The sequence below is a fragment of the Neofelis nebulosa genome, chromosome 10 (assembly GCF_028018385.1).
Source record: "Neofelis nebulosa isolate mNeoNeb1 chromosome 10, mNeoNeb1.pri, whole genome shotgun sequence".
Classification (NCBI taxonomy): Eukaryota; Metazoa; Chordata; class Mammalia; order Carnivora; family Felidae; genus Neofelis; species Neofelis nebulosa.
This window is the reverse complement of record NC_080791.1, coordinates 2593332-2606113: the sequence shown is the minus strand read 5'-3', so window position 1 is coordinate 2606113 and position 12782 is coordinate 2593332. Positions and strand designations below refer to the sequence as shown.

Sequence of the window (12782 nt, the reverse complement as noted above, 5' to 3'; positions counted from 1 at the left end):
TTATTTGAGGTATTTTGAAAGCTATGTGAATGTTGCTTCCTTCAATTCTCTGTTGCCTGTCTTCGAAGACTGTAATGACACAAATTTCCAGACTTTTCACTACGTTGTATCTGGCTCTTACAATCTTTTCTTTTTCATCTTTTGTATTCTTTGGACTTCAATCTAGGAATTTCTTGCTGAATCAACTTCTAGTTCACTAATCCTTGGTTTTATTGTGCCTAAATTACTATTTTAACTTTTATCACTGTCTTAATTTGTTACTATATATGTTTTTAGAATTTATATTATTTAAGTAGATTGCAGTTCTCTGGGTAAATTCTCCATTTTTTTCTCTACTACTCAAACCCATTAATCATAGTTATATTGAAGTTTTGTGCCTGGTAATTACAATAATCAAATCTCTTACAGGTGTTTTACTATTGCCTTTTTTTTTTTTTTTAGTTTTCTTTTTTGTTTTTTTTTTTTTTCCTTTTCTTTTTTGGTCATTTTGTTCTTTTTCCTTCTGTGACAACTTTTTTTTTTTTTTTAACTTGGCTTTGGAAGTAACGATCACTAGAGTGATAGTGAATGATATGATCTTCCAGCAAAAAGAATTTAGCATAATTGTCACGAGCCACTGGAGGGTGACCAGATCACCTTGATGTGGTGCAGGCTTTGTTAGCCCTATTCAGTTCCATGTTGTCTTTACGTTTCAACGTGGTACTTGGGTTTTTATGGCGCAGCTCTTACTGCCAACGTAGCCCTTTGAGATCTCAACTGAGGTGTTTTCCTGAGTCTCCATGGTGTGTGTGGTGTGTGTGTGGTATATGTGCGTGTGTATGTGTGTGGCGTGTGTGCAGTGTGTGTGCATGCGTGTGTGGGTGGCACAGGCCGCAGGCAAAGCTGCCGGCACAATGTGAGGCTCGTGTCTCTGCAGTGCACTCTCCTCGAGGACCATTTCCTCTCGCGTTTTGGCGGCCTCGGTTTCCTGGAATGCGTTCTCCCCATCACAACAAGACTGACAGGACTCTACGACTGACAGTCTCCTTCGCTTTCATCCCCATCGCTGAGATTCACCGATGAACGTGGGGGGAAACAGAGGCACACGTGGGGTTCACCCTGATGCAACTTCCTCTGCTCTTCGGTCTCGTCTCCACCAAACTCGGCTCCTGTGATTGTTGCCAAACGAATTCCAACAGTTGCCGTGTTTTGTTTTCGTTTTCTATCCAGATCTGACATTTCCTTCCTTCTGGAGGATTTCTTTGATACTAGCTACTCCCTCCCAAATAGAAGCCAAAGTCCCAACTGTGGTTCTAAAGATACAAATCATAATAGTGTTTGCTTCCGATTTAATTCAAGTCTAGACATATTTGCCAATTTTGTTTTGTTATCAAAATTCCAAACTTCAGAGACACTCTGAGAAATGCTAAAACCGCCCATATTTTGTCTTGTGGCTCCGGCCACATAGCAGAGCAATTTGTCACACACACGACCTCTCTGAAGAGAGATCCTTGGCCCAATGAGGGAAGGTTAGCAGGAAGCCACAGGCAGAAACATAGTAACTTCGGCAAAACACTGGAACGATCCCTGCGTGGGCTGTGACACGAGGGAGAGCCTTCCTACACCCCGTGTGGGCTTTAGGGTCCCCTACAGAGCCCACTGCCCACGCGTGGCACTTACACGTGTACATCAAGTTCACGACGTGCAATGATTTGAGACGAGAAAAGGGAACAGATGTGCCCGGCAAGGTGGCAAGTATGGACGCTCTTTCATTTCTTACACAATTCCCTCATATTCACTGCCCTTTAGGTCTCTACATTGTTCTTTACCGCAAGAGAAAACAGAAGTTCTTTTTTGCTTTCAGTGTTTAATTTTAATGGTGGAGTTTTTCACCATTGCCATCCTGAAGAAAGCTCTGGGAGAGCCTGGTACCACACCGACTAGAGCCTGGAGACCTTAGGCAGGGACCTGAGAGAAAGAGGGGGGAGGGGAGGGGAGGGGAGGAGAGGAGAGGAGAGGAGAGGAGAGGAGAGGAAGGACCTGGAGAGTTCTAAGGGCAGGTCATGAGACCATGTCCTGCCACGAAAAGGGCCTTAAGGGCCAAGGCAAGCATGCAGGGGCTTAAGTTAGACAACTTCCTCTCTGGACAACTCCAAAACACACAGGCACACTTTCCCTAAAAGGAAGCAAAGGTAACGTCAGAGGGCAACCACTGCACTGAACAGGGAGAAGACCACAGAAACCAGGCAGAGAGACAGCACTGACACAGAGACAGCTGAAGGCAGGCTGTGTGCAGAAGCTTAGGAGCGTTACTCCCAAGAGGGCCACTGGTACTGGGACGGGGCCTCCCCACCGGGCTCTGTGCAGGCCGTGGGGGCAAAAGGTGTGCAAGGGGTCAGGCCGAGTGTCAGCGGTCACCCTGGCATCCCTACCCTACCCTACACCCTGACATCCTGGAGCTCTCCACCGGGCATCCACACGCTCTGCCAACACGTCTGTGACACGGGTAGACGGGAGTAATTTTGTGCCGGCGCGCTCCTGCCAAGGACAACAAGACCCCCCACCTCACCACCATGCATCTCCCTCCCTTATCTCCTACCTGCCTTCCTCCTCCTCCTCCTCCTAGCCTTCTCTCCTTTTTATGATCCTCCTTCTGCCTCTCGTAGACCCACTTTTCAAAACCGCCAGCCGCAAAAGGAAGGGGCAGGAGCAAAAAGCATTACCCTAGGGAGGGCGCCAGAGAAGCAGGACGGAGGGAAAATGAGACTGTGTGTCAGCCCCTCACCTTCTGCCAGGACTGCCTCAGCTACTACCGAAAACATTTTCACAGAGCTTTCTGGGAAACGTCTAGCCACAGGAACCTCACTACCTCACAGTCCACTTACTCTGTTCATGGTCAGCTGGAACCACGAGAAGAGCTTCTTCTCATGAGCTGTGTCCTGACTCGTGTTTTCTGACGGGGCAGAGGACCTTTCTGCCCGTAACTGGTTGTTCTCGTCTTTCCATTGGTCATATACTTCCCAGACTAGCATTTTTCTCGTTTTCAGTGGAACCAACAGTCATGGCTGTTGAGAGACCCATGGCTTTGTGGTTCTTTGAGAGAGGCTGAGGGGATGTAAGCCCACTGAGAAACATGGAATACTTTTGTCTCAACTGACAAGTGTGGATAGCACTCAACTACACTCATTCCAGAAAACAGAGGCTGAGCCTTTGTAACTGACTCTGGGCTTTTCCAGAATTGCTGGCAGTTTTTACAGAGTTTTCAGGACAGCACAACACTGTCTCTGTTTCTCCCCCACTTGAAAAGCTATGAAACACTCAAGAGATCAAATGGACAGATGAATATAGAAAACATCGGAAGACAGTGACTGTTTATCCAGAATGAAGTGCCATCGTTGCATTAATTTTCCCAACTCAAGAGTCTGAGAGAAGACAGGTTCTAATTTTCTCAGGGCTTCTGGTGCCCCATGATGTACGGTCAAATCCTCGGCAGGCGGTTCCCTTGATCCACAGGCACGACACCTTTGTTGAAACGTAGCTTTGACCACCCCATTACTGTGTGACTTTGGGCAAACGACGACTCATGACATTCAATGTCCCATCTATGAAACAGCACTAAGCACAAATAAGTAAAATACATAGATATTATGAGATACTATTACATATGAACTATTTTCCCCCACTAGACTGTGAGCTTCCTGAGGGAAGTAACTGGTATTACTGTTCTGTGTGTCTCAGAGGGTGAGGAATCCTAAGACACAGACGTCAGCAGTCACTCCAAGTCTGTTGGGACAAAAACAAGCAACACTAACTGCAATACCTCCTTTCACTCCCTATGATTCTTTAGGTAAACAAGTTCCTATAACCAGAACATAAGCTCGTTAGGGCCAAATATTAGCACAAGGCTTGAAACATTTTTAATGTTTTAACAAGATCAGAAATCACTTTACATTAAGGTATCAGAATTTTTATTTAAAAATACATCTTTTCAGCATGCCCGCGTGGCTCAGTAAGTTAAGTGTCCGACTCAGGGTTTTGGCTCTGTTCGTCATCTCAAATTCTGTGAGTTCGAACCCACAGGTCAGGCTCTGAGTGAACAGCGTGGCACCTGCTTGGGATTCTCTCTCCCCCTCCCCCACTCACTCTCTCTCTGCTTCTCAAAACAGATAAACATTTAACAAAAATAAATTAAAAATAAAAATAATTTTGTTAATGACATAAAAAGATATAACTTTAAGTAGACCCTCCCCAACACTTGCACAATACTACCTTCGAGGAATAGTATATTAAGGAAAAGAGTGACTACTCAGTATTTATTTGCTAAGCAAAGGGAAATGCATCCTAGTAGCTTTAAAATAAAGAAAACAGGGGCGCCTGGGTGGCGCAGTCGGTTAAGCGTCCGACTTCAGCCAGGTCACGATCTCGCGGTCCGTGAGTTCGAGCCCCGCGTCGGGCTCTGGGCTGCTGGCTCGGAGCCTGGAGCCTGTTTCCGATTCTGTGTCTCCCTCTCTCTCTGCCCCTCCCCCGTTCATGCTCTGTCTCTGTCCCAAAAATAAATAAAAAATGTTGAAAAAAAAAAATAAATAAATAAATAAATAAAGAAAGAAAACATACAAATACCTCCTGTAATTTTTTATGATCTCTAATCATTTTTAAGGTTTATTCCTAATTTCTGGAACTGAAATTAAGAAAAACAATTGGAATGGATGTGTCACGCTAGCTGACTAATATGTTCTGAGGACCATCACATTTGGGGGACATTGCAATCTGACAAAGTTCTTGGATGTGGCAACCGCAAGAATCTTGATGACTGTACAGAAAGAGCTTGGTGAGTTAGTCATCATTAAGATAATTACAATGCTGCGAAGGCGAATGGACCGTCGCCCTGCATCTTTCTGAAACAAAGTGCTGGAAATATAAACACAGAACATGCCTCTTTGAATCTTCACTACAGAGCTGGCTGAGCTCTCAAACGGCGCTCAATAAGCACAGAGAAAGCACTCTGGGTCAGCTCTTTGCAGCCTGATAAAATGACCCTTTGTCAACAAAACGTCTGTCCCCCAACACCTAGAGTCCTGCCGATTCTGCTTCCGAGGAAGGCTTGAGAAATACGGAGAACCGCTCACAAGAGAGCCTTGTGGGCTGTAACCTGCCGACGTCTGTGACTGGGATTAAATGGGTGACCCCCTGCCCATTTGCAAGGAGAAAATACTTTCGGAGAGAGGATGCATCCGAATAGGAACTTCCTGGAAGAATCCAGGGTAGCCCCCAGCGTGGGAAAGAGGCACGAGGCAGCGGGAGGAGCAGAAGGCCTTGGACGAGAAAGCTGTTGCTGGGACAGGAAAACAGGGAACGTGACGGAGAAGCTAAGGGAAGTGAAACGGGAGAAGCAGGCGGGGCTGAAGTTCGGGAGCGCCGTGGAGGCCGGCCCGCAGGCGGGACACCGCTGGTGGGGCAGTGAGGACACCCTGCAGTAGGACGCCGGACGTGGCCAAAAGGGAACCTGCGGCCACTACAACCGAAGCCGCCTCCGGGTCTCTGCAGGGCTGCACAGGTGGATTTTCTGAGCAGGGCGCTACGACTTTCGACTTTCGGATGAGGATCGCTTTGAAAAATTCGGAGGCTGAAGAGGGCGTCTTAGGGCCCTCTGTCCTCTTCGCCCGCGAATAAGGGAGAAGCGGCCGTGCACACGGACACGTTGCGGACACAGGAGGGCTGACGACTGCAACTCCGCTAGGGCTGCTCGCGCCTGCGCTCAGCTGCCAGAGGCTGGGGACCTGCCCCCGCCCACAGGCGCCAGCTGTAGCAGGAGGCGCCCCGACCGACCAGCCGATGGCCCCGCGACCTGAGCAGGCAGCCCGGCCGGGCACCCGTCCTTCACGTGCCAATTCAGGCGGGACGCGTGGTCCGCGCAGGTGCGTCGGCGGGCACGCCCCTCCCCCCTTCCGCGCGCTCACCGGCTGTGCTCCCCGTCGCTGCCGCCTTCCTCCTTTCCCCAGGGGCGCGTCCTCCTCTGCGGGGACGGGGCTGTGCCGTCCCCCACACGTCTGCGTCCTGGAAGACGCACTCCGGGATCCCGACCCGTCGGCTCCCACGGGCGAGCCACGCGTCAACAGGCCGGGTGTGAGCGGACAAACGGCCAGCTGTCGGCCATCCTGTCCCGTGCGCACGCTTCGGTTTCAAGGCAGGTGTGCTTAAACCAGATGACTGGGACGGCCCGCCTGGCGAGGACCCCCGAGGGCGTGGGCGTGACCCACGGGGGGGGGGGGGCGGGGGGGAGGGTTCCATCGAGGGAGGGCACCGAGCAGCACCCAGGGCCACGCGGTACAGACGTTCACTTACACGTTACAATCCCCAGAAAGCGTTTCCTCCACGCATCACCTGAGGACTAGGGTTTGGGTTTTACCGTAAGGAATTCTTTTTTTTTTTTTTTTTTTTTTATTTATTTATTTATTTATTTATTTTTTAATATATGAAATTTACTGTCAAATTGGTTTCCATACAACGCCCAGTGCTCATCCCAAAAGGTGCCCTCCTCAATACCCATCACCGTAAGGAATTCTGACCGCTTGATGACGAAGGCTCGTGTCCAGACTACGTATCCTCTCTTGAACAGAACTGAAAAAAAACAGTGGGGCCGCCGCTTCGCTATCACAAAACGCCACCTGCCAGGAGCGCTGGCATAGCCCCCAACCCCGGTAGGGCTGGGGGGGGGGGGGGGAGGCAGGGGTAGGGAGTTAGGAGAAATGCAAACCCGACTGTCAGGAAAACGGAGTTCTAGCCCCAAGATGATTGCTCAGGATCTGTGTGCTTGGACGAGCCTCTTCGTCTCAGTTTTTCATCTCTAAAATGAGAGTTCTTTTTTTTTTTTAATTTTATTTTTTAACATTTATTTATTTTTGAGACAGAGACAGAGCATGAACGGGGGAGGGGCAGAGAGAGAGGGAGACCCAGAATGTGAAGCAGGCTCCAGGCTCTGAGCCATCAGCCCAGAGCCTGACGCGGGGCTCAAACTCGCGGACTGCGAGATCGTGACCCGAGCCAAAGTCGGACGCTCAACCGACTGAGCCACCCAGGCGCCCCTAAAATGAGAGTTCTAAAACCTGTTTGTTCCATCACCCACCCACTCCTGCCCCCCCAGGATTCCTATCAGATCAGGCTGTTAAAAACCTGTAAAATGCAATTCAAGTGAACAGCACTGTTATCCTATAGTGTCATATTTACTCTTAAGATGACTGAGAAAAGCTGAAATCGGTCCCCATTCGTAAGAAGCTAACTCTGAGAAAAGCTGTAAGTAAGTAACACTAAAGGGTCAGTTCACCGTCCATTGAGACTGAGAGATCCCAGAGATTTAATTCTCTGATACCGAAGTGAATTTGATTCTCGTCTTACAATACGACCAAACTGCTCCCGCCTGCACTCACTACACTGCAATATCTAGAAAGCAGTATTTTTGACACTTCACCATCGAACTTGAATCCCTATTACCTGGCGCCATAAGGCAATAAAAGTGGCCGTGGGCTTTATCATGGGTCCAAAAAATAGGGGTTTGGCCGGGTAAATACTTATTACGAGCATAGTAACTGACAGATGCTGTGTTGTACTACAAAGGCCACTCAGCTTGGAGACACAGGTTCTGGAACCAGCCCTTCTCAACAGTGAATCTACACATCGAGCCATCACGTGTTACGGAATCCGTTGGCCCTTAGAGTCGTTATCTATAAAGTGAAGATAAAAACTGATACTTGGTTAGACTGCGTGGGACACACAAAGTGACAACGTTTGTGTAAGTATTTGCAATACAAACAGCACAAGCAAATGTAAGCTTACTGCAGTACTAGTATCTGTAATAAAACAAGAAGGAAGCTGAGACTCGGTACATCTCAGGGCACCGTGAGTCCCTTCCGTTCTGGAAGAGAATGAAACTAAACCTTCCCCAATGACGGATGAAGACAAAAGGCCTTTCATTCACTTAGAGATCTTGCAAGAAGAAAATGAGGGCAGAGAATGGATGAAGGCACTGGTCATGCATGCTGGCCTCCTGCTGAAGTTATCTGGACCTCTTTTGTCCCCACCCCTAAATCTGAGGTAGAAAGGTTTCATTAAGTCTTTGGTTTAATATTAAAACAAACTTACTGTGAATAGCTTTTATCTTACAAAATATTACCTGTAGCACAGAATGTCACTCAGGACAAAGGGTCAATATCACTCACGTATTTTGGTACATTAAGCTATGGTGAAAACGTAAATAAATAATACGGCTAAAAGTACATGAAGTCAGTCTGAAAAACATCACTCCCAAAGAAACTGATCAAAAAGAAACAGCAAAGCTAACGCTGATGAACTCAGAGACACAGTGATGATGGCAATGGAGTAAATGTCGCAAGAAGGAACTGATACAAAGCTCTACTAGCATCTGCTTTCACATAGAGATGTTTACCTGTATCTGAGGGTTAGGGACCAGGATGTATCTTTTTATCTATGTGCTGCACTTTATTTTTATTGGACACTGACATAACAGCACTTTTCCTTATTCTCCATGAACTTTAGATAAGCCATTAAAGGCATCAGTTCATGGCAACATAGGCTTCAAAGATAAACATTTTGAATTTGTTTTAATTGCATAGGTATCCATCTATCAAACATCCAGATATCTAGAAATATCCAAATTACTGCATACAGAGTTTAACCGGCATGTGATTAAGATGTGGTGGTTGACATGTCCTGGTATTAACCAACAGACCACATGCCCAGTGGCCAGGGCTCCCCAATATCCTTGAAAGATCCGAAAGGCTGACAGAATGAACAATGTGGACAGTGTAACCATTTTTCTTTTCAGAACCATTAATGTGGTCCTATAATAAAACACGTTGAATCAAAAGAGTCTTTGCCAATTTCTATCATGAATAAGTATCACAGAAAATTTCTACTTAGCCAGATAGGTATTTATTTTGACAAACTTTGCAGGGGGCAAACATAAAGCTCTTTTAAATTTCAACAACAACACCAAGAAGGTTTGTGTAGATTAATGTTAGTGAAAACTCAGAAAAACGAATTCCTCATAAATCACAAGGTGAACGAGGCATTGGTAAGCAAACCAGTCAGCACAGACAAACGCAGGGGCGGTCAGAAACCTCCTTTGCTAGAACACAGCTCTGAGAATCGACAAATTCCCTGACTGACATTTTCTTTAGGCTGTATGCAGATGATATCAAAGTTACTGGTTGAGAAGTGAAAAAAAATCACAAGTGCTCAGTTATTTGGTAATATGAGATTAAAGACTGACAGATTTTTCAGTTCACATTTTTAAAATGATTATGTCCACACAAAAATCTGAAAGACAAGTTACAAAATAAGAATAAAAGATTAACAGCTACTAGGAGCAGACTAAAAGGAAAGTATCTCTGGTTTATCACTGATTTCAATTGTCTTGAAGATGCTATCAGTTAAAGTCTGGATATTTGTAGACATTCATTTTGGACGAATCAATGTATAGGTTTCAATAAGCCAAATTATTCTAAGTGGATTATCTTTGCCAGGACACAAGTCATGGTCCTGAAAGCATTTTCAATACTTTAATTCTTATTAATGTACATTTTCCTACAGTAAAGGAAGGAAGGAGGAAATTATAGAGAACTCCGCATTAGCACACAACAAATTTCATTTCCCTGTCATCCAACCCACTGTTGGCCAGGCAATGTCGGTGTTTGCAATCCAAAGTGAATTAGTCTGGACTCTTGGTTGTAAGTAATAGAAAATGACGCTATGAGATGATTTCATCAGCCGTGAGGAAGAGGGAGAACCAGACTCAACAGTAGTAAGAAAAAGGGACAACTGGAGTCAAAACCACAGCACAATGAGACCATTCCCGCTGCCACTGCTGATTACCACAGCCACAGACTGGACTCCACTGCAGAACTGCAGAGCCACAGATGGACTCCGTGGATGAATATCAGAGCCACAAATGAACTCGGTAGCTGCAAGAGCCACAGATAGACTCCGTGGCTGAATATCGGAGCCACAGACAGACTCTGTGGCTGCGAGAGCCGCAAACTGGACTCTGTGACTGTGATCCCCTAAAGCCAGGTGTTTTCTCTGTCAATACACTCACACATGGTCCCTCCTTTGAGACACCTAACCCTAAATGAAATGGAGATGAGCATAGGGAATTGGTAAGACCACACGCCCGACCTGTTTCTGCACAGCGACCTGGAAAAAAGTACCTGTGTGTTCAGTGTCTGTAGACTCACACAGTGTGGGGAGTTCTCCAACACGGGAAGGACGTCCACCTGCAGGGCAGCTACCCAAGCAAAGAGACCAATGTTCACAAAAACACATGTGAACTTAGGAAAGGTGTGTGAGATAGAGGACGATGGGCTTTGGCATCAGAGTAAGTGTTAATTTTGGAATTTCAGCTCCCTATTTCCCAAATTTATAACCTCCAGCGTATTTCCTGTCCTTTCTAAGGATCTACTAGCTTGTAATTCCCCTGAGGGCAAGATCTGTGTCTGACTTGTTTGGGTGGTATTTCCCGCCGGAGGACAAAGCCTGGCCACAAGCCAAAGTTCTAAAACACTTCTTGAATGAACAACAAGGACAAAGTCCACTATGGAATGCTGACAACAGCATATGTCATGTGTCCTAAACCCTTACATGTTTTGTGTGTGTGATTATTTGACACGGATTGCACACCTACCCGACTAAGCTCTGTGAAATCAGGGTCAATGAGTCTAATTTCTGACTGTCTGTACTGTGCAGAGTATAGGGTCTGACACTTAGTAAGGGCTAAATAACAGGTGAGTGGGTGAAACCCTGGATATTTTTCTCACCTGCAAATGTGATACAGTATCCCATTTGATTGGGGGTTTAATGAAAATATCTAAAGGTATTCTTCCAGAGTGAGTGATCACTGTTGTTGTTTCTTTTCTGGACAAAACAAACTCCAGAGTCACAGTTAATTATAAAATTCTAAACCATAATTGTCTCAGGCAACAGAAAATGGTGTGCCATTGTATTTATTTATCTATTTTGCTCTCATTCATTGATGTTCTCGCCTCCTTGTACCTGCTGAGAGCCCCTCCGGTCCTGGGAACGTGCTTCAGGTTTTATTTCATCAAAGTCAGCATCCTCCAATTTCTAACCCACAGAGCAGGTTCATTTTCTTGAAAAAAATTCGTAAATGAGGGCATGGCTATGTGATACTGGACTTTTGTTATTTCCAAGACCACAAGAGTTGTCTCATACCATGTAAGAAATGAACATATTAAAAATATTATAAATAAGACCCTCACCCCAGCTTCTTCGTCCTATATCCGTGTTTGCCAGTAAGGCGCCGGCAGTAATGCGTGCTTCTAACTGCCGAGCACACATGCTCAAATAAGAACATTTTATTTTGAAAAAGAAAAGTCATTTTGATAAAAACTGATAAAATCAGGCCTCAGGAGCAACAATAAAATGCAACCCAGTGACAGATGGTTCTGGCACAACGGTGAGGGGCAGGGTTGCCGGATAATGCTTCCTAGGCACAGCTAAGAAACCCAAATAAGGAGAACAAGGATAAGGAGCAGATAAAAACATGTATTTGTGTATGCAACTAATATATACATTTTTTTTAAAGCACGAAAATTTCTGAAAAGAGGCACACATTAAATGTCAATACTGAAAGGGTTTAGTGAAAGACCAGTAAAAGGAACAAGGGATTTCATCTGTGTATGTCATCATGACGTTTCGATACCACGTGGAATAGAGATAATCTTAAAAGCATGAGGTGGTGGGTCAGGAGCTGGGCATGTGACAGGGTCAGAAGCAACACGAAATTGGACTGCGGAACAGCAAGTCTGCTTCCTAGAGTAAAATGGAGAAACACCCTCTGAATTCTGCAGAAAATTCATTTTTAGCCCAGCGTGCAGGGTCATGACTGAATTCCATCGAACCGTGGGACAGATCACAGACATTTAAAAATAACCAAAGATTTAACAGTTAATCTTCTAGGTACCCTTTCCGAGGGAGTTTTACAAAAGGCGCTCGTGGAAAGTAAAGCAAGAGGAAAGTACGGGATCCAGAAAAGAGGCCTCACATGATGAAGGATGGCTAAAGAGGGTCCCAGGGTACCTGCCCTGCAGCAGGTGACAAGTGACGGGTCCAGACCGCAGCAGGGGGGAAGACAGGAGGAGGAGGAGCAGGAGGAGGAGGAAAACCAGGAGTTTAAAAACGACAAGCCAGATGTGTGATGTGGTATGTTCTAGCGCTGTAAAAATTAGGGCTTGTGTGGAAAATCATCGCTTCTGGGAAAAGTGATGGAAGATAAATAGATAATTATGTAAATAAAAGCTATAAGGCAATAATTAAATATGAGGAAAAATAATATGAGTAAAGAATACATCATCTATACTTCTGGCCTCACCAGTGAAAACATACATATGAATTTACCTATACAGAATAGTGTAAGAGCCTGCTACTGGTTTCACTAATTATACTGCAACTATGTTGGGAAAATAAAAGGGAAATAAGGAGGAAATTATATAAGGAAGTTAAAGGAGAACCAGTAATGTCTACCAAAATTGAAACTTCTGAAGAGTTTCTAAAGATAAAGAATACCCAATGGGAAGAGGTTAGTCTCTTCAACAAATGGTGTTGGGAAAACTGGACAGCAACATGCAGAAGAATGAAACTGGACCACTTTCTTACACCATACATAAAAATAAATTCAAGCTGGATTCAAGACCTAAATGTGACACCTGAAACCATGAAAATCCTAGAGGAGAGCACAGACAGTAATTTCTCTGACTGTAGCAACTTCTTCC

At 45.5% G+C, this 12782-nt stretch overlaps 2 long non-coding RNA genes across 7 annotated transcripts in view; one reads left to right on the top strand and one right to left on the bottom strand.

Annotated features, from left to right (window-relative positions):
• Positions 1-12782, bottom strand: part of LOC131486728 (uncharacterized) — a 502029-nt gene that overhangs the window by 479175 nt on the left and 10072 nt on the right. The window contains exon 3 of one of the 4 annotated variants that reach the window (XR_009249407.1): positions 10405-11140. The exons of the other annotated variants lie outside the window; for them this stretch is intronic. This is a non-coding gene — a long non-coding RNA (uncharacterized LOC131486728). Of the gene's footprint in view, positions 1-10404; positions 11141-12782 lie in introns of those variants that run through there. 4 annotated transcript variants of the gene reach the window in all.
• LOC131486729 (uncharacterized) overlaps positions 6537-12782 on the top strand; it is a 29617-nt gene continuing 23371 nt past the window's right edge. For all 3 annotated transcript variants that reach the window (XR_009249410.1, XR_009249411.1, XR_009249409.1), the window contains exons 1-2: positions 6537-6677; positions 7591-7765. This is a non-coding gene — a long non-coding RNA (uncharacterized LOC131486729). The remainder of the gene's footprint in view (positions 6678-7590; positions 7766-12782) is intronic.